At 36.0% G+C, this 25,490-nt stretch overlaps 1 protein-coding gene across 4 annotated transcripts in view; it reads left to right on the forward strand.

Moving 5' to 3' along the window:
• The window catches only part of RALYL (RALY RNA binding protein like), a 376,618-nt gene that overhangs the window by 241,997 nt on the left and 109,131 nt on the right, over positions 1 to 25,490 (forward strand). The gene's annotated exons all lie outside the window — the stretch shown is intronic.

A 25,490-nucleotide genomic window follows, 5' to 3' on the forward strand; every position in this document is an offset into this window, starting at 1 on the left:
CCCATCATCTCAGTGGTCTCAGAAAAGTTGTCTGTAATGATACTTTATATGAATTTTTTCCATTGGAGAAGAAAATATTAAAAAAAAAAACCCAAACCCTAAAAGAATTGCAGAAACCCACTAAAATCCTGTCAGAGCCTAGGATACAGTATGCTGGAGGAGGTAGGGACAATATTATGGAAAGAACTGATCAGCAGAAATATTCATGAGGTAGAGAAGAGAAAGCAAGATAAACATGATCCTAGAAATGGGTACTGGTAGTATTAGAGCATCGGATGTCTTGAAAGGGAGATGGCACAGACCCTTCATCAAAAGCGTATGTGGAGATTGTCAATGCATCCTTAAAATGTAAAGGATGAGAGTCAGGAAGGAGAGAGTGTGTGTGCTTGGTGTAAAAAATTAGGAGACAGCAGGATAGAGGCAACCCCTGGTGGATTCAATGAGTTCACTCCATGGAGATGACAAGGCCTTTTGATCCTTTTTTTGACATAGTGAAATTTACTGCGTGCAGGTGAACAGACAGTGTTATATATAAACTTTCTTAATTAATTAGTATAGGCTGTCTTAGACATCCAGTTTCTTCTTCATGAGCATTGAGGATCTCACACAGTCCCCCTGGACTCCTAAAACTTTGTGCCAACACATGTGCGCTGTCACAGGAAATTTGTTTGCAGAATCAGAGTTTTTTTTCTGAAGTTCAAATCTAAACTTCACTCTCATACCCAATAGAAATTCAAATAGTCTCAGCTACTGGTGAGCCAATTATCTGCATAGTAACAGGAAAGAAATACTAAAAACTAGTTTGGTCCATGTTAGTGCAATATATTATGAACTCTATTCAGTTTTCAGGCCATCTAATAGCTTTTTGTGTTGTTTTCCTTCCCCCCCTCCTTTTTTTTTTTGTTTAATTTTCTTTTATTTTTATTTTTTTCTTATTTTCTCTATTTATTTTTTACTATAATTTAATACTACTTTTCCTTTGCTTTGCTTTCATCCTGAATCCATTTTCAAGTCTCTCCTAGGCAATATCTGACCTTGCTGTTAATTATTTGCCCACAGTTGTGAAGCTATAGCATAATGCAGAGCAACAGTACTGAACAGGGCCATCCATCTGCAGCCTCTTAAACTATGAAATCTCATCTACAAATAATGAAAATCTTCTATGCCCTACAGGTTCTAGATTCAGATTTGATTCTTGACTTGCAGCTGAGCCCTAGCAAGTGCACAGAAAGAGACCTGCCTCTTTTGTCAGTGCTATCATTTTTATGTCAATGATACTGAGAAAATTGTTAGTTATGAAAATAATACTTATTACCTCAGTCTATGTTAGAATTTATTCTAACACCTAGACAAAAATACCTAAGAAATTTCTCACTATCTGGAGGATTACAGACTTATTTTATCATTCTTTTATTTACTTGTGTGTTTTGTTTGCTTTTATTTACACTTTTTTTCCCTTCTGTTTAATTTTACTGTGTTATGAGTTACACCCGATACCAACAGGGTTCTTTTGTTGTTTTTGTTTTTTTTGTCTGAAAAACAAACTATAAACCATGTGCTCTCTAATTTTCCTCTTGCTGTAACAAATGCAGTGCAACATTTACTCCTAAGCATAGGTGGTACTTGAAATCAAAAGGCAGGGTGAGCAGCGAGAATGGAGGATGCACACACACTTGCAAGAATGCTGAAGCCCAATCTTTGCAAGATGCTTTGCTGCCACCATCTGATACAACCTTCAACTGCATTTGCTCATGTATCTGTATGGAGAACTTCGCGGGGTAAGAAAGCCTGGATTTGTGAAGAAATCTTAGGATGATTTGTAACTACAAATGTATCTGGAAGTGAGATTCAAAAATAAAATTTGTAATAAATTAATTCCCAAGTTATATCCCGTTACAACTAATAGCCCAGTTTGTCAGAAAGGGAAGCTGGGACAACATGCAGAAATGGACTTTTTGTCCTGAAGTTGTCAGGAGAGAATGAGTCTTTCATGAGGCCAATTGGAGCAAGAACTTGATTGCAATGGTCGAAGCAATTTACATAATTTGTGTTAAATCTTCAGGGACAAGCTTCAGGTACTTCACCACCTCTTCAAGTCACGTCTTTTAATATGGCCTGTGATCTTTACAAGTCAGGGTTAAAAATCAGCTCTTGATTTATTGTCTAGGTATGCAAAGAATTTTTCAGGTGTATTGGACACATAAGAAATTCCATGGTAGGAAACAGTTATCCTCTGAGTTAAGTCTTCAGCAATCCAGTATAACAGCCAAAGATCGTCATGCATTCCACAGTAGATTTTGCTTTTTTAATTCCAAATAAGAATTGTTTGCATTAACACTATTATAGGACAGATGACTTTACCCGTAAGTCATGTATCTTTTCCTTATACTCTGTGTGACATCAAAGCAGACATTTATATTGATCTTTCCTGTCTCAGCATCTCAGCCAAACCCATTCTTGCATCTCCTCTATTTCCTGGGCTGTGTAGGGGCTAAATCTGAAGTTCTGGTTCTACTTACATTCTGCTTAAAAAATGGATATTTGTCCCAACTGTTTTTTGAACCATGTTTTTTGGTTGTAATGGACAAAAGTAAAAGAGGAAATAAAATTCGAGAGGGGGGAAAAAAGAAGAGGAACAGAGAAAATAACAGGATGAAACAGAGCAGTGAAGCAGATGTTTGGCATCTGGCCATAGTGGAATGAACTCTCTCCACGCTGAATTCTGTGTTTGTCTTACACTGAAAAATAATTAACTTGTAGAGCAGCAGGTTCAGAGAGCCGTGAATGTGGTGATCGAGGCAATTAGCCCCTATCAGAACCATTGTTTCAGGCTCTCTGAAAAGTCAACTGAATATTATTAGCTAGCCCTCTGCAGTTAGATGAGTCAGACAAATTCTTTTTAAAAATAAAGTTGACATTCCAGAGCACTTGTATGTGACAGAGTGAATTCAGTAGCAAATTCCAGCCATGGTATGTGTAAGCCCATAATTATGATATTTACAAAGCTGGGAGAGGAGGAAAAGTACAGGGTTTTTTCTATTATTTATTGGATTAATTTTATGCATTGCTGACCACCCTCTCCAGTAATTGTTATTTGGGATTCTCCTTTTCTTGCCATCTTTTCCTCCATTGCTCTTGTTGTGAAAGGTTTGGTGATGCACAGTGACACCCATTACCTGTGCTAAGGATCTTTTGCATTCTTTTCACGGGCTCTTTAACAATGATACTCAAAATGTATGTAGGATATTGTCACAATATAGGCAGAACAGATGACTTCATTTCTGCCAGGTCAGCAGAATTTAAAATTTTGACACTGTCTGCCCACACGCAATGGCTTTAAACTAAAAGAGGGTAGATTTAAATTAGATGTTAGGAGGAAATTTTATACTCTGAAGGTGATGAGGCACTGGAATAGGTTGTCCAGAGGAGTGTTCAATTTCCCATCCCTGCAAGTGTTCAAGACCAGGTTGGATGAAGCTTTGGCCAACCTGGTTTATTGGAAGGTGCCCCTGCCTATAGCAGGGGAGTTGGAACTACTCGATCGTTAAGGTCATCTACCAAAACCATCCTATGAATCTATGTAATCCTCTGATTCCATCTTTCAAAACCTTATAGAACAGGCAATCCTTTCCCTCTGATCTGAAGATTTACTTCTTTCAGAAGACATTAAATGGGCATTTAATTGAGAAAAGCCTTAGCACCATAAAAACCCAGAGGATGGTGCCCTAGAATTGAAATCTTTCAGCTCTTTTTGTTATTTATGTGTTACCAGGCTGAGGCAAAGTTTACAGAGAATGGAATGGGTGGAAGCATGAAGATCTGTCTGATGGCTGAATCTCAGTCACTCAGTTTTACTCTCCTGTCAGCCACAAACTTAGTTATTTTGTACAGAGTCTTGCAGCTGTCTGTGTTTGGTCTATCTTTATGCACTCCCATACATAAAATTGAGCTCTATAGATGTTCACCCTGCATCACTGCAGCAAGGGACTGGGCAAGCGTTTTGGAAATCTAGGAAGAACCCTGAAATGTACAGATATATGTAAAAGCAAAATACTTAAGGTTGTTATGAAGAAACTCTTGAATGAGGAATGTTCATTCTGGTGATTGTATTTTAGATTGCTTCACTGTATATTACGCAAGTGACTTCCTCCTGGTGATCAAGTATCTTAACTGCATTGTAAGGTTACTTTACAGAAAGCACATAGACTTAATCAAAAGTTTCTATTAGTAGTGTTTTGCTTAAATTCCATGTTTTGCTCCAAGATAGTAAGCTTCTTAAGATACTGCTAGTATTCTGCAGCACATACTATAAAACAGGGAGTAAATAATTTTCCACATATGTTTAATAGTAACATGGCAATTTTTAGCCCATCAGAATTCAGATTTTACTTTCCTTGTGCTCAAATAACTTTGTACTATGTAATATTCATGAAAATTTTCTGAGCTTTCATTAAATGCATTTCTTTTAGGGCACTTTCCCTCTTAGTAGCAAACAAAACTCTTTCTAGCCTGACAGACATAATGATTCTGTTTAAAGAACTGTAAGTTATTCATGTGGCAGCATAGTTTTTAGTTATTGAAAATGGTCTTTGAATAAAAACTTCTTAAAATATGTTGAGACTAGTGGAAATAGAGATATTTTTCTCAATTTCTTGGCAGGAGTAATTGTGCATAGGTAGATAATCAAAAGCCATCTTTGGGCTAGACTGTGAGTCTGTACATGGTCCAGGCAAGTTCCATGGCTTGCTTGTTATTTCACGATGAACCTGATCATTGAAATAGCAAACCTGATGGAATGTGTCAGGAAACTTTTATGTACCACAATTAGATTTTTTCATATGAAAACTTGGGGACCTAATCTTTTCCTATGGTTAAGAACCTGTTACAGCACATGCCTTGAACAGAGATTTTGGATCCATACTTCTGGCATACACTGCTGTAAATCCTTTAGCTTCCACAATAAATGAGCACATTTCCCTAGGGACAAAATAAATTAAAATTAGTATATGTCTGATGATCTATGGAGTCCCTGGGAACCCAGTGAGGTATGGCAGAGGAGTCAGATCCATACTGAGTTCTTTTCTATTCCACCTACCCTGCTCTGTTCCAGGCATGCAGAAGCCTGGCAGAACCTGCCATCATCTTGTTCAATAGTTCCCATGATAAAGTTCTTTTTCAACAGCCAAGACCACAGGGACATTGCTGGGAGATACTGTTTGAACTTCTCAGGCTGCTTTTTATATGCAGCAAACAATGGCGATAAAGGAGTCATAAACAAATATACTTCTATTGATATTTCTGTTCATGGTTGTTACTATCTTCACTTTTTTTTTCTTAAGACTTTAAGAACTCTTCAGATATGTCACTCATGAAGCAGCTAAGACAGGTTTTGAAGCTTGACTCTTACTGCCTAAGTTCAGTTTACCTAACTCTTAATATTCATGCAGAGAAGCTAATTGTTAAGGTGGACATTAAATTAAACCTTCAATTCAAAGATAACCCTTACTTATGACTTGCATAATTATAATGATTGCTTCCTCTGATTGCAAACAAATTGCCTAGGCTTCAGTTTCAACACTGTGCTTTTAAAGTGGTAAGAGAATTTTCATGAATCATGTACATATCCTAGAAATAAATCTGCTGTCTTGCCCTTCATACCATGGCCTCCAGGTAGGGTAGAATGGATATTGGTTTTATTGTGAAGTATTTTAACATTTTACTGACATTGTGTCTTTTCTTTTTTTTATTTTCTTTTCTTCTCTATTGTTAGCAAACACGGAGTTTTAATCTTTTTTTTTTCTATCTCACCTGAGCAGAACTCAAATGTTGCATATCAAGGTTAGGCTTTCATGTCCTAATTTTAGCTACAGCACTATGATAAACATTAAAGCAAGGGAAATAGAAAGAGAAATAGAAATAGAAACAGAAATGGAAATGGAAATACAAATAGAAATAACAAAAATAGAAATAATGGAAATATAAAAAACCTTCCCAGAACCTTTGGAGTCATGCCACATATATGTTTCTTTTCCTAATTCAATAAAATTTCAATTCTCTTGAATTCTCCTCAAGGAATTCTCCTCAGTCATTTTTTCTCTTCTTCAAGTAGGTAACAGAGAACAAGTAGAATTTTTTTGTTGTTGTTTTAGACAGAAACTTCATCACAATTAATGGGCATAATGTGCTTTTAATGAATAAGAGAGTAATTCATAACTCAGTTTTGCCTTCAGGATTCAGAGCAAAATCCACTTTTATAAAATGGAGCTAAAAATGTTTGGCCATATCTAATGGTAATTAAGCTGAACCAGGGAATGTTCCCAAGCTCAGGATCTAAATCATCCAGAGAACAAGTTTTTGGAATCATCCTGGGATGCTTAAGGCTTATCACTTATCTGGCAACACAAAGGCATATTTTGAAAAAAAATCTTGAGTCAGGAACCATTTTTATAAGTACTCTGGTTGCAGCTACCTTGTGTTGGTATAAAAGTGTTTAATTGTAATGACAAGGGCTATTCCACTACAGTCTTTGATGCAAGAGAAAATTCCTAATTTGGTTTTATTTTCAGGTACCCTCTATGGGTTTTTAAGGGGTCTTCAAGATCCAGAAATTCTCAATTACATATCACTGCCAGTAAACCTCAGTATTCCAGGGGCTTGGATGAAATATTGTCATTTGAAGAGCACAAAAAAAAATAGTAAATTTTTTTTGAGACCTTTCTCTGTCTTAACAGAACAGTGACAATAACTGCATGGGTTTGTATGCAAAACTCCACTGAAATTTGTTGCAAGCCTTGGGGAAAAAATTACAAGGTCATAGCAGTGGAGAAAACTTGAACTTCTTAAAGCAAAAAAAAAAGATGTATAAGGCATGTGACTCTGAATTTATGTATCTGTCTTTATTGTATTGGCTAGGGAAATATAAGACTGGCTACTTGCATAAATTAGACATATGATTTTGACTAACTTTTTTAGCAGACACAAATCACCACTGCACAGATATGGCCTTTTTATCTGTTCACTGTGATAAGTGGAAAGGCAGAGAGAGGATCCCCTTGATCAAGTGTACACCAGCTGGACATTTTCTCTCCTTGGGGACCACTCTTGAGGCAGGGACGTGGCCACCACAACTTGACTATATCTTGTGGGAAGCACCTGTGCAAGCAAAATCTGCTGCCTGTATCTTCTATGTTCCCCATGGAAGCTGCAACTTTTAAATATTTCATGTTTGGGTTTTCAGGCAAAATGAAAAACAGATATTTTGCTGATCCATAGCAGAATAAACAGGTTTTTGTAGCTCATCTAAGGTTAAACATTTGATGAAAGCTTATGAATTTGATCACAGGATTTCTTAGCAAATGTCAGTTATTTATCAAAAGAAAATATTCATTGTGTCTCCACTAGTTAACAGTGCTTGTCAGCTGAATTAAAAAAAAACATAGATCACACCCTATTGTATTCTTTATTCCTCTGAGCCATTTCTATTCTTGTAGTCTCTAGAAAGATGGCAAAAGTGTATTACACTTTCTTTAAACTTAACAATTTTGTTAATTTCTGATTTTTTTTTTCCTTTAATTCACTGAATTTGTAACTCTCTACATGGTGACCACTATAGTATTTGTAGTCTGTTTTTCTTAGACTAATAACTATCTTTGACCACAAGATGGCAAGGTTTCTTCACTTTTCTGTGATGAGAAGACAGCAAAAGGAAAAGAGGGAGGGGTGCAACAATGTGGAAAGAAGGTCAAAGGAAGAAACACACATAAGGACTCTGATTTCTCTTACATTGGCACTTCCAATTTCACAAATAAACACATAAAAATCAGATGAGTGTTAAAATTCTGGTAAGAGGCCTTAGAGTTTGAACAAAAGTAATATAGTTTTTTCCTGATGCTTGCCCGACACTTTCTTTTTCCAGTAAGTATTGTCCATTTTTTCATACTGAAAAGTTCAATATTTGCATTTTTTGCTCTTCCCCTTCGAGGTGCCACCTTAAGAAGATAAACCACTTAACTGCAGTGGGATTAAAAGCCAAGATCGTTCTTGGGTGTAAAGGGTTTTCAGAGAGACAAGTATCTTAACTAAAAACCAGCAGATCAAACAATTACAATGTTAAATTTCAACTTCAGGGCATAATTTGGTCATATTCATTTGAATTTAAGCAACCTGATTGATCTGTGTTTGGATGCGGGCTACCCCGGACTAAGTCCCACAGGGTGACCCTCAGTTGGCTGGTCAACGGGTGCCTGGATAATGCAATTAAAATCCCCACCAGGAGGACGGAAGGACTCTTGAGCTGCTGGAATCCGAGCGGGTTTATTCAGGATTGATCAATGGAGTAGGGAGGCAGAAATAGGAGCAGGGAGACAACCACACTCAGGGGAGGCAGACTCCGAGAGCCCCGGGGAAGGAGGGGCCAGAGTATATAACTGGGGAGGGAAAGAGTGACTAGAGTACAAATGATTCAATGGGAAGAGGGTGTAAGGGATGGGGTAACATAAACTGGGCGAATGAGGGAAAAGGGAAGGAGTGGTTTACAGGGGGAACCATTAGAAGCAACGAGAACAGGGAACATTCCAGAACTCGGGGAGATGACAACCACAAACTGACAGGTGATGAGCATGTGCTCATTAGCACTGGGGGGCAGAGGACTCTGAGGAAATGCCTTATCCTAAACTTCTGTAGTTTCCCATGGCATTCCCACACTGTCTTCCCCATGGGCACATCCCACATTTGGAGTAGTTTTAAGATTTTCACATAGCTTCTCTTTTTCCTCATTTGAACACATTAAGAATCAGAATCTTCCAAACATTGCCATTTGTACTGTGTGATGGTGATACAGACAAGTAGCTCTGCTGAAAACCTCCACATGCCCACAAATAATAGAACTTCTTAAAAGTAAGTGAATTTAATCACTTCAAAAATAAATTTCTGGTAACATCAACTACTGCGGGCACAAAACAACAGAATTCTCTTTTGGAGGAACCTTTTTCTTCAGGAGTTGCAATGGAAGCTCATGTCAGCAGATGGCACTGGAGACAAAGCTGTGAGACTAAACTAGTCCTCTGAACAAGGTCCAGAGACTTAAATATTTTATCTTTTTTCTTCCTTTCATAAAAGTGCCATAACTCAAGGGCACCCCCTCTGCCTTCTGTTATAAATCTTTTTACTAAGTCTGTGCCATTGCTCGTCTAAAAGTCACTGATGCAACCCCATGATCTCTTTTCCATACACTCAGTTCAGGCAGGTTCAAAAGCAAACTGTTTTGTCACATTTTGGTCCGTTAAAGTGTGCTCGATGGGAAATAGAGGCATTTCCTTTTTAAAAAAAAGATAAGTTCTTTGATGAGGTGGGCAGCAAGAGAAATCAGGAATTAAAGTTTTGTATATTTGGCTACATGAAAATTTTTCCCAACATTCTTACCAAAAAAAGGATCAACAGGCAACTAGTGATCAGTAATATTAGAAGTATATGATGGACTAGGAAATCGTTATGGAAAACTATAATGATGAAAACATGACATTTATGCTAAAAGATTTAGATTTGTAACATTACTGAGAGAAAACAAAAGAAAAAAGATCAAATTTACAGTTACTACACAAATACTTAGAGATATGTAAGACAAATTTTCTATGATGAGCAAACTGACAAAATAGCCCTTTGAATCAATTTTCACTTTGATAATAGAAATAAATGGAGGGTAAAAAAAGATAATTTTGAAAATTATATGGGGAAAAAAGTGAAATCAGATTACTGAGAAAAAAAGTACAGGTTTGAATGACAGTTCCATGTAAAAAATGGGAAAAATAAACTCACTTACGGAACACAAATGGACCCATCTATCTTGCCCATTCTGGCAAATAGGTGTAATGGATAGAAATGACACCTTAATGTAAAGAAGCAAGAAATTTCTTAGGTGTTAGAGTGGAAAAGAAGACTCAACTTGTAAAAGATTGAGCACAATATATTATCTCTGGGAAGAGGGGCCAAATACTGTGGAAAAGAATCTGCTGCAGAAAACTTATTGTTGAAACTACCTAAGTGGTTTTGTACAATTAGCCATGAGCCACAGCATAAAAAAGACATTATAAATCAAGTCCAAACAAAATGTCAATGGTCAACAGCCTGTTATCTGAAGGAAAATCACCTTTCATCCTTACTTTCCTTTTGGCTGATTTGTTTCAGGTTGCTTTTACGATGATCAGAACACAGATTTCTCATATTCCAGATTTTGAGGCTCACTGGAATGCAGTTAATCACTAATTTGGGTAGGAAATTATGAATATGTTGGTGATAAGGCTCTATACTTGTCTGCGATCTGTCATTGTACAGAACTTAACATTTAAGGGAAGAATATTATCGCCTTGGCCATGACTGGGTTTTAATTTGCAATTCATGTCTCCATTTCAAATGCAGTTCTATTTTTCATATAAATGTTGAATTACCTGTTGAATCTTACATCCAATTGTGTAAAGGAATTTGTTCATTCATTCACAAAGATCAGGTTATAATAAATGGGCCTATCCCACTTATGTTCTTCTGGTTTCTTTGTCTAAATCAGGTCAGTTATGCACAGGATAGTTTAGCATAGGCTAGCTCTCTGTGTCTTCCAGTTTTTTACAGACTAGGTCCTACTGATATGTAGAATTAGGTTTGAAAGGGAAGCTTGGAGATTGGAAGAAGCATGTATTTTTTTTATGCAGCATCTGGTTTTGATACTTGTCTGTTACAAGTAACTTTGTTATTAAAAAAAAGGATAATTTTAAAATAATCTATCCATTTATTTAAATTACTTAACACTTACTAGAAGAGATGAACTTTATCTGTTCAGCTTTTTGGAATTTTTTTGCTTTTTAATGGTGCCTTAGTAGACAAATTCATGTATTTGTTTTAAATTGCTGTATTTTTAAATTGGATTGTTATGAAATGCTGCCAAGACTTCTAGTGAGGTGAGCCTTTAAAATGCAATGATAATTTTGTCCTGGTGGAATGGAGTAATATCAGTGTATAATAAGCTGTGATAATGATGTTTCAATACACGTGATTTATTTTCGAAAGTTAAAGCCATTATTTTCATTATCTATGACTTTAGATTGCAAGAAAATATGTCTGCATTGTGAATTGAACTTTTAAAAATGTATTCATCATTAAGACAAATTAATTCTGCTTTCTTTTGCAGTATTTTATTTGCTTAACACATGATGCCCATATTTGCTAGTTTCTCAGGACAGATCCTAGATCCCTTAAACCTCTAAGGGTAGATCACTTTTTAGGTGAAATTGCTAAATAAACTCCTAAAAGCTTCTTTGTTTAAATTTAGACACCAATTTCCAGCATTTTCCTGAAGACATGCATTAGTATATTCTAGTTCAGTTATCCTTAGAAATATTGAGGCCATTGAAAATTTCAAGACTACTTCCAGTATGACGATCTTACCAAAAGAGATTAAATTGGGCAGTTAAATGGCATGATTAGTCATATGTTCAGCCAGAGATACCATTTACAGATCAAATTCCTACTTCTATTGGAAAGTTTAGGTTATCAAGTTCACTGAATTGGAAAGTTAAGAATTGTGAGCCAAATATTCAGTTAATTTAAATTAAAATAATCTTGATGATTTATTTCCCTGGATTTATTTTTTGCATCACATAGAACCTCCCACATCACGAAACTCAATCATCCATGAATCCAGGCAACTAAGCTGTGTAATAACTTCTAATTTACAACACCTAAAAATTTTATTATTTTTTTCATATTGAACTCAGTGATAAAATATACTGCATTCTTGAACCTCACTGTATGTTCTCTGCATGAGAAATTAGAAGAAACATAATCCTATTTCTCCTTCCCTGAGGTCAAATGTTTTAAATGTTATTAATTTGGTATTATTCAGAAGAAATGCTTCAGTGCTTCCATTAACATTTGAAAAAGTATTTCACTAACATTTATTATCCTGAATGAGGGTTACTGAACAGATCTGTGTCTTGTTAGACTCTTTAAAAATCTTAATCTTTTTAATGATAATCATCACATGTTCTGCTGCTGTCAGAACTTTGAAGGGTTTGTGGCACTGTTCTACAGTGGGGGGTATATAACTTAGAAAATTTCCTAAAAAATCCCCTTGGCAGGACTATATTTCTACACTGGATGCTTCCACCCAGTGTATTGATTTCCAACACTTTCTCTTCCCATTTAGTCAAATCTGGTGTATTTTGACTGCTGTTCAAAATATTCAGCTGTAGCGTTGGCAGAAGCCACATGAAACTCTCAGAAGAGAAAACTCTCTTCACAGTACAGCTCAGAGAAAGTGCCATGTTTTCTGCAATAACTTTATATCAGTTAAACCTGCCTCAGTTTTTCACATGGTTTAATTTTTGTATTTACTGCAAGTTGTTGAAAACGTCAATCATAATTTTTATAGTGTGTGTTTTACATTAAAGTTGGAACAAGTTTATTTCATCATATGTTTGATATGATCTTGTTTTTTCTCTGTTTTGCCTTTTGCAAGCACCTATGAATCTTTGTCAGGTTCAATAAATCTGCTGGCTTCCTGGGAAAATATGAAAGCATCACTTTTTTTCATTTAATCAACAATCCATAGAATCACAGAATAATTTAGTTTGAAAAAACCCTTTAACATCATCAAGGTCAACTATAAATTTAGCACTGCCAAGTCCTTCACCCAGATGAAGCCAGTAAAACCACAGTGAAAATGTCAGACCACTACCACATGTGACTGGGTCAAAGTTCAATGTCATCAGCAAATCAAATCAAAATACTCTCTTTCTCTCTTTTTAGTAGCATTCGATTCCAAATACAGCAGGATGTTTACTCTTCAAACCTCATATTTTAAAATATTTGGGCCAGGATTATAGTGTCCTTCCACAATAAATAATAATCTGGACTCATCACTTTAATTTTCTTAGTGGAATATTCCAGATGTTGGATTTAAAAGATTTCAAAATTGCATGGTACTGGTAAAGTAAATTGAATCTGGACTGGTTGGGGTTGGTTCCAAACAATAATGTATAAGTGGCCTTAAATGAGAGATGTGGCCTCAATGTAAAATGTGGACTAATCATAGCATTTTTTTATAGTGTGCAGAAAAATTGGTGGATTCATGTTTTGTGTTTGTCTGATAATAATTAGCTTCCCACTGTTGCTGTTGAGCAGGAGGGGAACAGAATGACTCCAAGTTAGAAGGCAAGGAATGAAACTGATTTATTTCAAATGCACCACTCTACATATAGAGAACATCGTGCAGATTAATTTCATTGGTCTTAAGGTAAAAACATCTCACACCATTGGTGTGCTCTGAATGACGCATGATGGCAAGACATATCTATAAACAATGTCAACAACAAGACAGAGATAGAGGATTATTTACATTCTTTCCCAACTGTTTCCCAGGCTCTCACCTGGTTAGAAAACCCTCTCTCTTTCTCTCTGACTGAACTGAGAATACCCATACCCACAAAGTTTAATGTTCCTTTCATACTACAGAGCAAAGGTTCTCATTTTAAGGTATTCTATTTGTAATTCTCCTTTCTATAAATTAGCTGCAGAAAACCACAGGCAGTGCAGGGATGAACCTTGCCTCCAGGGAATCAGTAACTCTTATGACATTCTCAGTACATTTAGCTCCTATTGGAGTGTGGGGACCCCTTCGTAATGACATCCATGCTTTGCTAATAGGGCATTCCTCTGCAATTAAATTGGGACTTTTTGTACTACCTGGAGTTATTGATTCGGATTATGAAGATGAAATACAAATTATGCTATGGGCTCCTGTGCCACCCTGCTTTTATACCTGCAGGTCAATGTATAGCACAACGTATTCCTTTTGTCAACAAAACCCTTAATGGCAAGCGTAAACATGGCACAAATAACTTTGGTAGCATAGGTCAACCAGAGGTTTTCTGGACTAGCTCTACCACAACAGCTCAGCCAACTTTATCATGCAGTATAGATGACAAAAATTTAAACGGCTTGTTGTTACTGGAGCTGATGTCTCTATTATTAAAAGTAATGAATGGTCTAGTAATTGACCCACAATCAGCCCCACATCAACCCTAATTGGGGTGAGAGGGATGAAGCACCCTAGACAAAGCACTCACCTTCTTGTCCTTGGCCCTGATGTGCAAACCCATTCGTTGCAATCAACAGGAGGGAGCTGCAGGAGGGAGGAAAGCCTTTTTGAAAGGATTTGGAACATGTCTTAACTTTATTGTTTAGACAACAGTCAGTATAGACAACACTCATCATCAGCCTCGTCCAAGCCGCTAAAGGCACCTTACTCTTTCAGTAATGGCAGGAGGGACGTACATGCTCAGTGCAGCATCAGTTAAACTGAATCTTATGAATATTAGTTTCAAAATAATCCACTACAACTTTCATATGCTAAGACATGAGCAGGAATTTCAGTGTAGAGATTAGAGGTGAGTAGTAACACTGCCTTTCTTAAATCCCTCTCTTATTTTGCTGCAGAACCACAAAGGGTTTTATTCTTATCTGTAAAAGTTAAACTTCATTTAAAAATACCAGCATATTTCATCTGGTATAGCTGAACCAAGAACAAAAATGTCAAGAATGATAGTGATCTGGGGACAGAAATGTCAAAAATTATTCTAGATATCCCTATAGTTTTGGTCTCTTCTCTGAACAGACTATCTACAGAAGCTCCTATTATCATAGTATCAGAAATGGTTTTACCTTTCCAAGGTGTTATAGAACAGGGAATAGAAAACTTGTACCTAAATTTTGCATTGCCTATGATTTTAGAGTACAGTTTAATAAAACATCCTGGATACCTTAGCTTCACATTTTCACTTAGCTTCTTAACTTTTTACCTGAATGAGAAAGCATTTTTCCTGCTAAATCCACAAGGGAATAAAAGCATTCTTTATCTCCTCTACTGTACAGACATCTCTTTTTAATTAGTTTTCAGGTCATTGAGAACACAATTCTGTTTTGTGGGCTTGAACATTGAACAGAGTTGTTATGTGCATTTGCAGTTAATTCAAAATATTATGTGATATTTAGTAGTAAAACCTCAAGATGAGAAGTAGCAATTTTTCCAATTTCCTCTTCTTATAATTTTGAAACATTCCTAACTAAACAATGTGTTTCATCCGGCAGTACTTTATCATGCAAAGGCATATTCTGATGCCCTCTACAACTAACCATGATTTTTTTTTATTTCTGTAAAATTTTGTAGGTATTGTAGGTATTAGCCAGATCTTTTTTTTTCTTTTTAATGCAAAATATGTTTCAAATGTTTAATACCCTTAGAAAAACCAGGTGAATCTATTTAAAACATTACAGGAAAAAATGTTAATGCTATATAGCACTATCATGTTATTATGCCAGCCTTGATTTGAGCTTCAAACAAAACCCAATAATTTGGCTTGCTATAAGCATAGTGGAAAAAATTGTTTCCATATAGGATTCAATTATCTCATTGTCTTTGAATTATCTCAAATTGTCTTTGAATCAGCTGTAATTTTTAAAGAAGTTGACATATAACTGGCATATTCTAAAATCTGAATTCATGAATTCAGCACGCTCGAAATGTACATAATCCCACTAAATACATGCAGTCTAATTTAGACTATGAAAACAGTGTCTGCTCCCCTATCATTCACCAATCTAATGAAGACATTAATAAGATGCATTAATAATTTTAATTTAACAACCCCTTGTTAGCCCTTTCCCCACATTGCCACCCCACACAGACACATGCAGGTGAACCCTTAAAAGAAAACACAACTAAATCTTTGAGTAGTTGTGGAGTTGTAGTCATTCTGGTATTTTGCAATTCCCTCTAATTCAAAGGATGTTTTCTTATGTGTACCAATAGTGCATCCTTTAGCATGGTCGGGTGGTGAATTGCTACAATACAGCTTTTTCCATCACTCCAAAAATCAATCTTCTTCTCGTCTCTTTTAAAGGCCTCATTCACCATCTCAAGCCAGCGATTGAACTGATTGATTACGACTAAAATTGTCCTGAGTCCCCCACACTGAGAAGATGTCATACAAAGAAAAGAAAGCAGAACATTTTCATCTTTCTCTTGATTGCTGTAAAAAAAGCATTAGTCTGAAATGAAAGGTTGAAGCAGCAACTGTTTATTGGCTGTGCCATAAAGCATCATCAGTTTGCATTGCTGGGAGCTCTAAATTGACATTTTAAGGGCCTCATTTATTCACAAGAGGCTCTTTCTCAAGCTCTCCCTGTTCTGTTTTGGACACAGGAGACAACATTCACTGCACTGAAGAACTGAAAATGCATTTTGAATGTGAGTTAAATCTGTTTCAATGAGCATGTAGAAACTTTAAAATAGGATGTCATAGTGCAATGGTGATGACAGCAAATGGTTTCTACAAATTATTATTCCTGAAAAACCTGTTTGAAGTATGCAAGTACTTAGTTCTTGAACAGAATCAAGGTACATGAATTTGAGGTGTATTTTTGAAATATTCTTGGCTTATTCAAGAGTGGATTCTGTTCTGAAAGTTTGTCCCATTGAATTTAGTATGGTGAAGTGTTTCATAAGTGCAATAACTAAAACCAGTGTGAAAAGGAAAACAGGGCAGCATTTCATTGCATGGCATTCCAATCAAATTGAAACAGATATCATCTGTTTGGAGAATATGACACTGTGGGTGTAATTCCCATTAAAAACAACTTTTTATTTTGAGGTGGAATGATTTTGTAACTTAAGCAGAATCAAGACAGATTGATAGTCAGAACTTTCTTAAATTTTTCATGAAAACTAACCAATATTCGGCACTTTATTTCTCTAGAAATTATATGTATGAACATTTTGTATTAAATCCACAATTAAACGCTTGATACACAATTAAGCATTTGGTAGTCTGGTAGTTTGTTAAAAGCCTAAAGTTTTTTTAATTGAGTACAGCTGCTTTGGCCTCACATCTGGTGTTTGTCTACTGTTCTATATTTGCAGTATCCTGAGATGATAGAAACTGGTCCCTGTTAGAGACACCATGACTTATTTCAGATTGAACAAGGAAGAAAAATTTCTAACACAGTGTCTTTCTGACAGTTTTTCACAAGAATTAAAAAATTACCAAGTGAATAAAAAGTATTACATTTTGAAATGCTAATTCTACACACATTAGGATTGTTTCAAATACCTACTTAAATTCTTAGCTTGCTCGTAATTAAACTGATAAAATTGTTAATTGTCAATTGATAATTGATAAAAATTGTTCTCTTAAATCCAATAGACATTTTTCTAAAATTTGATCTTTAATTAATATGGCTCCAACTATACCGCTATGTTTGTTCTCTACTTAGGAAATTCCGTGAACTCTAACTTTGGCGTGTTGTTGTAATATGTTAGAGATTATGATCATTTAAAGGATTACTGTGAGGTAAAATATAAGGAAAATTTAATAGTATTATACTCATAAATTGAATTGCTAAAACATAGTTTAATGATCAGAAAAATTGAACATCACTTCTTTATACATCATTTGCATTCTTTACTATAATAATGTAAATTCTAAAGACAATATGGTTTTGTGTGGAATCCCTTATATTTGGACAAAAATTTGGAATACAAACCTAACTCTTTTTAATGGAAAGGAGGTGTGCTTAGTCCATAATCTGTAAAATTTGAAGCAGACCACCGCTTAAGATTGTCTCAATTGTTAAACAGAGGTTTAGAAATATAGTAAAAGTAACTAAGTATTGTTACTGGATGGTGAAAACCTCATCAAGATCAAATACAAGATAATGAAAGTCGCAGCCAAACTAACAAGCAAAGCATTTAGAAGAACAAATTGAAACTTATCAGGGCTAGTTAAAATGGATAAAATAAAAATAACGTGGATAAAATAAAATTAAAGCTAAGATGAAAAGAAGCTTGGATTTAGAAAAAACAAAACAAAACATTAAAATTGCTCAAAACCAAAAGGAAACTGGCCAAGAACAAACCTGTCAAGGACTTAAATGGATTAGGAAAGGAACTACTCTAAGCTGGGAGGAACACACTTGTATCTAAGGAATGTGTAATGTAAGTGAAACGAGTTAGAACACCATTCACCTGAGATTGATTTACCATCTTTTCCACTTGCCAAAGCAGAAGGGAAGATGTTTTTCCACTGTAGAAACTACCTTATAGAATATCTAACTCTGAGCCTGAAATTTAATTGATTTTTTTCAGACATTTCAGAGAGGACTATCTTATCGTACCTGGTTTAAAATAACAGCTAAATATTCCTCAGATGAAGGAACAGAAAGCTTAATGCTATTGTTACCAGTCTAAAGGGACCTGTACTTACTGTGTACAGTACTTTTTTGAGAAAAGGAAGAACTATCAGGCATTCATAACTGTATTACTTGCTTTTGGAATAGAGGAAATAATAGAATTGGCCAAGTTTCACTTAAGGGTTATATAAGGACAATGTGGACAATAAGGAGTGGGTTAAAGCTGTGAAAGTATCAAGCTCTAGAACTCCAGTCAATCTTTGGAACTGGTGAGAATGCTGTGGGGCAACTCTTGGTGGAAAACCATGATTCTGAATTGTAAAGTGAAGGTTCAGGTTTACAGCATATAGATGCATTGTAGCTGCTGTGAATTTGTGGAAGTTACTCAAATGTAATTGAGGACACATTGTAATTCTGAAAGATGTTCATAATGTGTATCTGTAGGTGCCTGAGTAATCAAACCAGAGTCTATAGCTCAAAAGGTACAGAGTATTGACTCCTCAATGAAGGGATGGGACTACTGTCAGGCTAAAAATGATTTATTACTCAGATAAACATCAGCTTCAAAGGCTGTGGGATTTTAGAGGAGCTAGAAGTTGGCCATAGCTCAAGGTAGTCACAAGGTAGTTACAAGACAATATAAAACATTCTAATCCAATGGAAAGTTGCCACAAAGTTTATTTTGTTTTTGTAACCTAGCGCCTTTACTTGATTCTGCTGCACAGCGTATACTTTTATGCAATGGGCTGTGGCAGCAGCTCTCTGGCCACAGAGAGCAGGCACAGACTTTCCCAGGCCTTTTCCCGGGGAAGGCTGTGAGAAGATCAGAGAAAAGAATGAGAAAAAATTCTTATCTCCACTTGTTGCACCTGCTGTTGTGCACATGTGGAATGTATCATGGAGATTTGTTCACCCAAGAGTGATATCTTAATTGGACACTGGATGGTGTTTGGATTGATTCAACAATTAGGTCAAAGCTGTCTCAGACTGGCTGTAAGGATTACTGAGTTTCTTAATAAATATAGTATAATATAGTATAAGATGATATAATAAAGCAGTTGATCAGCCTTCTGCAATCATGGAGTCAATGCTAATTATTCCCTGGCTGGGGGCCTGCAGCGACAATGGGCTGCTATTACACATACACATATATGCTTCAGTTGTAACATCTAAACCCTTAGCTTACTCTATACAACACTATAAAACTCTATTACTCTATTGCTACACTATAAAACTTCACTATCTTACTCAATATAGTTTCTTACTTACTTAAGACATAGTCTTACTTACAACTATAGAAACTTAAAATTATATTTTTTCTGCTTAATGTCTCTGTACTTTTATTTTTACATCAATCCAAGCGTTTTCCAAGGCTGCAAATCAAACCCTTCAGAGCAGGGTTCAACCACTGGTGATCTCATTCATTCCCAGCTGAAAAAGCTGCTCCAGCATTAAGAGCACTGTTCATTTTTCAGGCTTCCTTAAAAGTAGATACAAGACATTACATGCTTCACATTTGCTGGTGTTAAGCACCCCATGACATACCAGTCTCCTCCGACTAAAATATTCTGTTAAAATTAGGGAGGCTGAAGGACTAACATGGACCAAATCTTGGCCAGTGCTGAATCTTAAGACATTTGATATTTAATCTGGGCATATGTGACCACAAATAATGCTTGGAAAAAACTACAAGTTGTCATCTTATCCATCTCCTGTTAAGGTTCCTCTGATATACCTAACCTGTTATAAATTTTTTAGCAAGCCTTCTTATGCTTACCTTTAACAAACCTGGTTTCCAAAAAACTGATTTAAATCTCTGTTGTTACAGTGTATGTCCATGACTCAATATCTAGACAGAGAAAATGGCTTATTTGCAGCGTTGCGTTCTTCTCCCCGGCCTCGGGCAGCTCAGGAGCCTGGCTAGTGGCGCTGCCTTTTGGCCAGGAGAGCGTGGCTACCGCGTGTTCGGAGCTCTAAGGCTGAGCCTCCGTGTGGGTTTGCCGGTTTTGCAGCCGAGCGCTGAGAGGAGACAAAGGGACGAGGGAGGCACACCTTGTCCTGCATGGCTGGAGACTGTTTATTCCCGTGTGGCCGCTGTGATGGCTGGGGCGGCCGTCTCCTAGCACGTGCGTGGTCAAGATGGCGCCGGGACAAAGGGAGCATCAGGTTAAATAGGGGGTGTGCAGATAGGGGCGGGAGCCCCCCTCGCCCAATGGGGACAGGCAACAGGGGAGTGACATGGACCACGGCAGCCCACAGGAACATAGCAGGGGTGTGTACAGGGTTCCGGGACAAATAGGAATACAAGGATGGGGTGACTGTCAAAGAACATTCAGGAATGCACAGGGGTGACTAGAAGACTGACATGGGGAAGCTCCAATGGTAGACAACCTGGAGCAGACCATTGTGAGGGGAAAATGGGGATACATAGAACCATCTAACAGTTATTAGAACCCCTAACTGAACCAACCCAGGATGCAACACTTATTTATGGATTTTTTCCATCAATTTTTTGTTCAAGGACAGTTATAAAGTAACTCTACTTGGTTGATTTAGGGTTTTTTCCTCTAAACTTTTTTCATGTTTTGAAACTCCTCTCTTTAATAATAGATACCAATTTTACTTTTAGGCAAGCACATGTTGATTCTGATGTTATATTTGTAGGAAGTGACACATTAAACCTTGGGAAATTATGAGTCACAGAAAAATATCCAAATGTATTTCTAGTGTTCTTGTTGGAGGAATGAGAACATGCTGGGAACTGGGCAAGGGCCATGAGGAACAGCCAGTTTGAGCTCCTACCTGAGAAAGAAGGTGTCAGGCTTTGTTTAATACCTCTGTGATCATATTGTTAAATTCTTATAGTGACATCTGATAAAAAGAGCACAATCTAATGAGGGAAGCTTGACAGTGAATTCCTTAAAGACTAAAGATAAATGCTACTATAACAATGAGACAAATGAAATTCTAGTGAAAAAGCTACACTGAATAAGAAAAAAATTACCCATGGTGAAAGTAGGACCAGTACTATAGGGACTTTCTCCTGCTATCTAAAAAGGAATCTTTTGTGGTGAAGTGTCATTACTGTCTGATGGTGCTGAAGAAAAGTAAAATGGGTCAGCAAAAATGTAGAAGATAATAGAGAAAAGAAGCAGCCAAAGTTTTCTTACAATCAAACAGCTCCAGAAAAAATTCTTCTAATTATTTTTCCTAAATTACTGGATGATGCAAATGCTGTGAATGTAGCAAATTTTATTCTAATGCAGCATTTGATAAATACATGAGGTCCTCGTGAAATCTTGCAAACTGTATATTCTTCTGGATACAAACACTGAAGCAAAGTAAAAAGCAACAGAAGTAATGGAAGACTTATGAAACACTTTAACTGCATTTTGTCTTTAGCAAAGAGAAAGATTGCTGATTTTAAAGTGTTATGATAAATTGTTTCTCTTCCATCCAAACAATTTCTTAATACACACAGCTGTGATTATGTACTAACAAATAGTGGCCTCTTTGAGCATATTTACAAATTCAGTCACACATCATTTTCTCTCTCCATATAATTCCTCCTATAGTCAATCACTGTCTTGCAGGGTGAAGACCTGAGAGTTAAAGTTGGGAACACTTAGAAACAATGACCTCAAATATAAAAATGCTAGAGAATAATGGCAGTCATCAGAGAGAGGTCTGAATATAAGCACTTTGGGCAGGGTTTACTTGTCTAGATATTTGCCTAGAACCACATAAGACAGTCTTGGCTTCAGTAGGGTGCTCCAGAAGGTTGTAGGTTTCCCACAGATGCTGTGCCATATTTTCTGTCACTGTGTGAATGTCTCAGATGCTATAAAGCATCAAAGTAGTGCTAGACATGATGTTTAGGCAGTGGAATTTGGCCCTTTCATCTACAGCTGACCTATTAATAAACCTTTTCCTTCTTTGGCACTGTCAATGGTTTTTATTTCTGATATGTTTCTGGAATGTTAGGCAGCTTTGTTGTGTCCTGAAAACATTTTTATAACTCCTTGATTTTAACTTACAGTTGTAAGCATGAGATGTACAAACTTTACTTTTTTTCATCCAACTTGACACTGTTTGTGCAGTATTTTACCAGTGTTAGGCAGGGTTGGTTTGGCCAACATTTTAAGCTCTGTCCTCATTACAATATAAAAAGACTATCTTATCATAAGTCTGCCTTTTTAGCTAAGTGACATTTCTTGCTAAAGTAAATTTTATTTGTCTAATATTGCAACATGTTATAAAGCAATATTGTCAGATATCTATATAAATATTGATCAGTAAAAGGTGCACATACACGATTTTAATACATCAATAATTTTATCAAAGAGGGGTTATTACCTGGAGGAGGTTAAACATTAATGCTTACACATATCCTTTATTCAAAGAGAAAAATAATTAATATTCACAGATGTAATTTTTTCTTAGATGACATCATAAAAAGAACTGTAGTGGAAGCTATAAAAGATTATTATCTGAGAAGGCTTTTTGGGTGCATTAAATTAGACAATGAAAGGAGAGAACAGACTTTAAGCTTCCTCCACCTTCCTTTTCTGCCTAAGATCTGTTCAGTAAAAGTAAAATTGAGCATACCACCCAGGCAAAGTGTTTATTGATGAGTAATATGTGAAATTCATGTCAGCAGTTATATTTTTTAAATATCTGCATTTTGTTTCTTTTCTTCTTCTTCTTAAAAAAAGAGAGTTTGAGAAATGTATTGCAGGATTCAAAGAAAATATTTGGACCTTATTATTGGGACCTATAGGGTGGGGAGAAGAGAGAGGCAAGAGGTGTTGTGAGATGTGCAGATGTTGACATTATCAATTCCTTTACCACCAGCAACAAAGACTGACAAAATTCATTCCAACATACTGTTTAAATAACATTTTAAACTGTTTCAATCATGTAAGATTGAAGCATCCTTGTAGGAAAGCAATAAGTTTAATGTGACCAGGTGATTTTTTTATTGCTCATGTGTTCCATTCATTTCTTCCCACCTCACTAAGCTGGTTACATTTAACCAGCCAGATTATGCCAGATTCTGACTTTTTTCAAGGTTTAACACTGTGAAAGTGAATTTTAAACTCTCCTAACAGAAAACAGTAATACAGAAAAACAGGAGGATGCTGTGCCCACTCAAAGCTAGCCAGCACATTCAAGGTGTGGGTTTGTGGGTTTTTTTGCAATATTTTCTCATGAAGAGTCTTACAATGATTTGCCAGACAGATTATATTTATGTTACTTTTAGCAAATGCCTTTCACTGCACTGAAGAAACAGAGTTCCAATTAACACAAAGAAAAACCAATAAAGGCTGTGCTCTCAGGGATCATTGATTTAAAATAAATTAATCCCTATACCATGAAATTTCCACTTAGTTTAATTTTTTATATTGTATCATTGCCAAAATATTTCCATATAAATACGTGTTGTAATAGAATAATGCATGAAAGACCAGTGGAAAAAATAAGCATGTTGTTGTAGGTGCTGTACATAATACAACACGGAGAGTTAATAATATGTGACTAGGTTTAACACAGGATAAAAAATGGCAGAAAAAAATAGACATTCATGACAAGGAAAAGAACTGAGCTTTTTAATTACAATCTAATGTGGGCTGAGGAATAAAATTGAAGACATCTTGCCAAGTCAATGAAATAAGGAAAATTTGAACTGAATAATATGGTTGAGAGCCTTCAGGTAGAAGAAGGAAGAGAGCAGGAAAAGAAAAGATTGCTACATGAAGCAATAAATTTAAAGGGAGACCACAGATCTCTGTAGTCTAAGTCAGATCACAGATCTGATTCAGCTGAAAATTTACTCAGAGGGAAAGTAGAGCAGGGCACATGTGGAATTATCCTCAGTTCATATAAATTGGTGCAAAAATATTGACCCTCATGGATATTAACTACACAATGCTATTTGAGTATAATGCCTCCAGGGTCTTTCTCTATGGTACAGATATTTTGTCTGCTGATATGCTTAGCAATTATCCTAATTTTTTCCTTCCTGTCACTTTTGATTTGTTTTGCAATCTCCCACCTTTCCGCTGACCTCAACGATAGATACGGTGTAATCTCAAGTGTGGTATTTCTAAAAAAATTATCCATTGCTTTTACTTTCTTCAGGCTACACTTTCTCCTCCGCTTTGCTGGTACAAATTGAAAGTAAATGAAAAGGTATGCGGTCAGATTTTGACAGAAGGAGGAAATTAGAATAGAGCAATATAAAATAAAGATTTCACTTCAGTAATTAGAGGTGTGTCAATGTGAGGATTTGTGACTACTGAACAACTGAAAGGAGAATTAAATGGTGCACAAAGCTAAACATGGTTATACTGGAAGCATAAAAATATATCTGATATATCTGAGAGGTGAAAAAATGATGAAAAAATATAAATTTAGGGTAGGCAAATTGAGAGAGACATTTCTTTTAATTTCTTTTAATTGTTTTTCATTAGGAAAGTAACTGTATGTCAATGTTTTAGATGAATGCTACCAAATTTAGATGAATGCCACCAAATTGCTCCTCTGAAACATGCTCTGACTGAAACATGAATGATCCATGAACACCAGATGTTGTTTTTTATGTAAGCCAAAGATACTCTTTTTATTTCTTTGAGTAGTTTAGAGAGCTGCTGTCTAAATATGTATTTTAAGCAGGAGCAAGGGTACTATCACCAGTTTTCAAGACATTTCAGCCATTCTACTTATTTTTTTTCCTTTGATGCTTCTGTGTTTGTGGTATCTGGGTTTAAGATGGCAGGCAGCTCAAAATATGAATTTCTTAAAACTTGAAAAATATTCACATGCAGTTTTATTAAAGGCAAACTTATCACTGAATGACCTGGAATTTCTACTTCTTTTCAACTCCATTATTGCCACTGGCATCTTCTTGACTGTCACCTACCCAGCATGGCAAATACCAACTCCTATGTCCTCAATATGGCAAAAATTTCCTCTCCTTTCCTCTGTTCCCTTTAGGAATATATTTGGATTCTTTGAAAGGGTGATATACATATATGTGGATGATAATAAAATGCTGTCACTTTATCCCCATGACCTTGTGACTCAAAAGACTAAAGAGTAGTGAAGTAGCTATAAAAATGAGCCATCAGCAAAATGTTATTTAAATAGCTTTCCCCAAATTAAATCATTGAAAGGTGATGCAGAAGTAAACATAGATGTGAAAAAAATAATTTCATTTTATACATGAATAATATATAAATTATATATTTATAGAA

This window comes from Vidua macroura, chromosome 1, assembly GCF_024509145.1.
Source record: "Vidua macroura isolate BioBank_ID:100142 chromosome 1, ASM2450914v1, whole genome shotgun sequence".
NCBI lineage: Eukaryota > Metazoa > Chordata > Aves > Passeriformes > Viduidae > Vidua > Vidua macroura.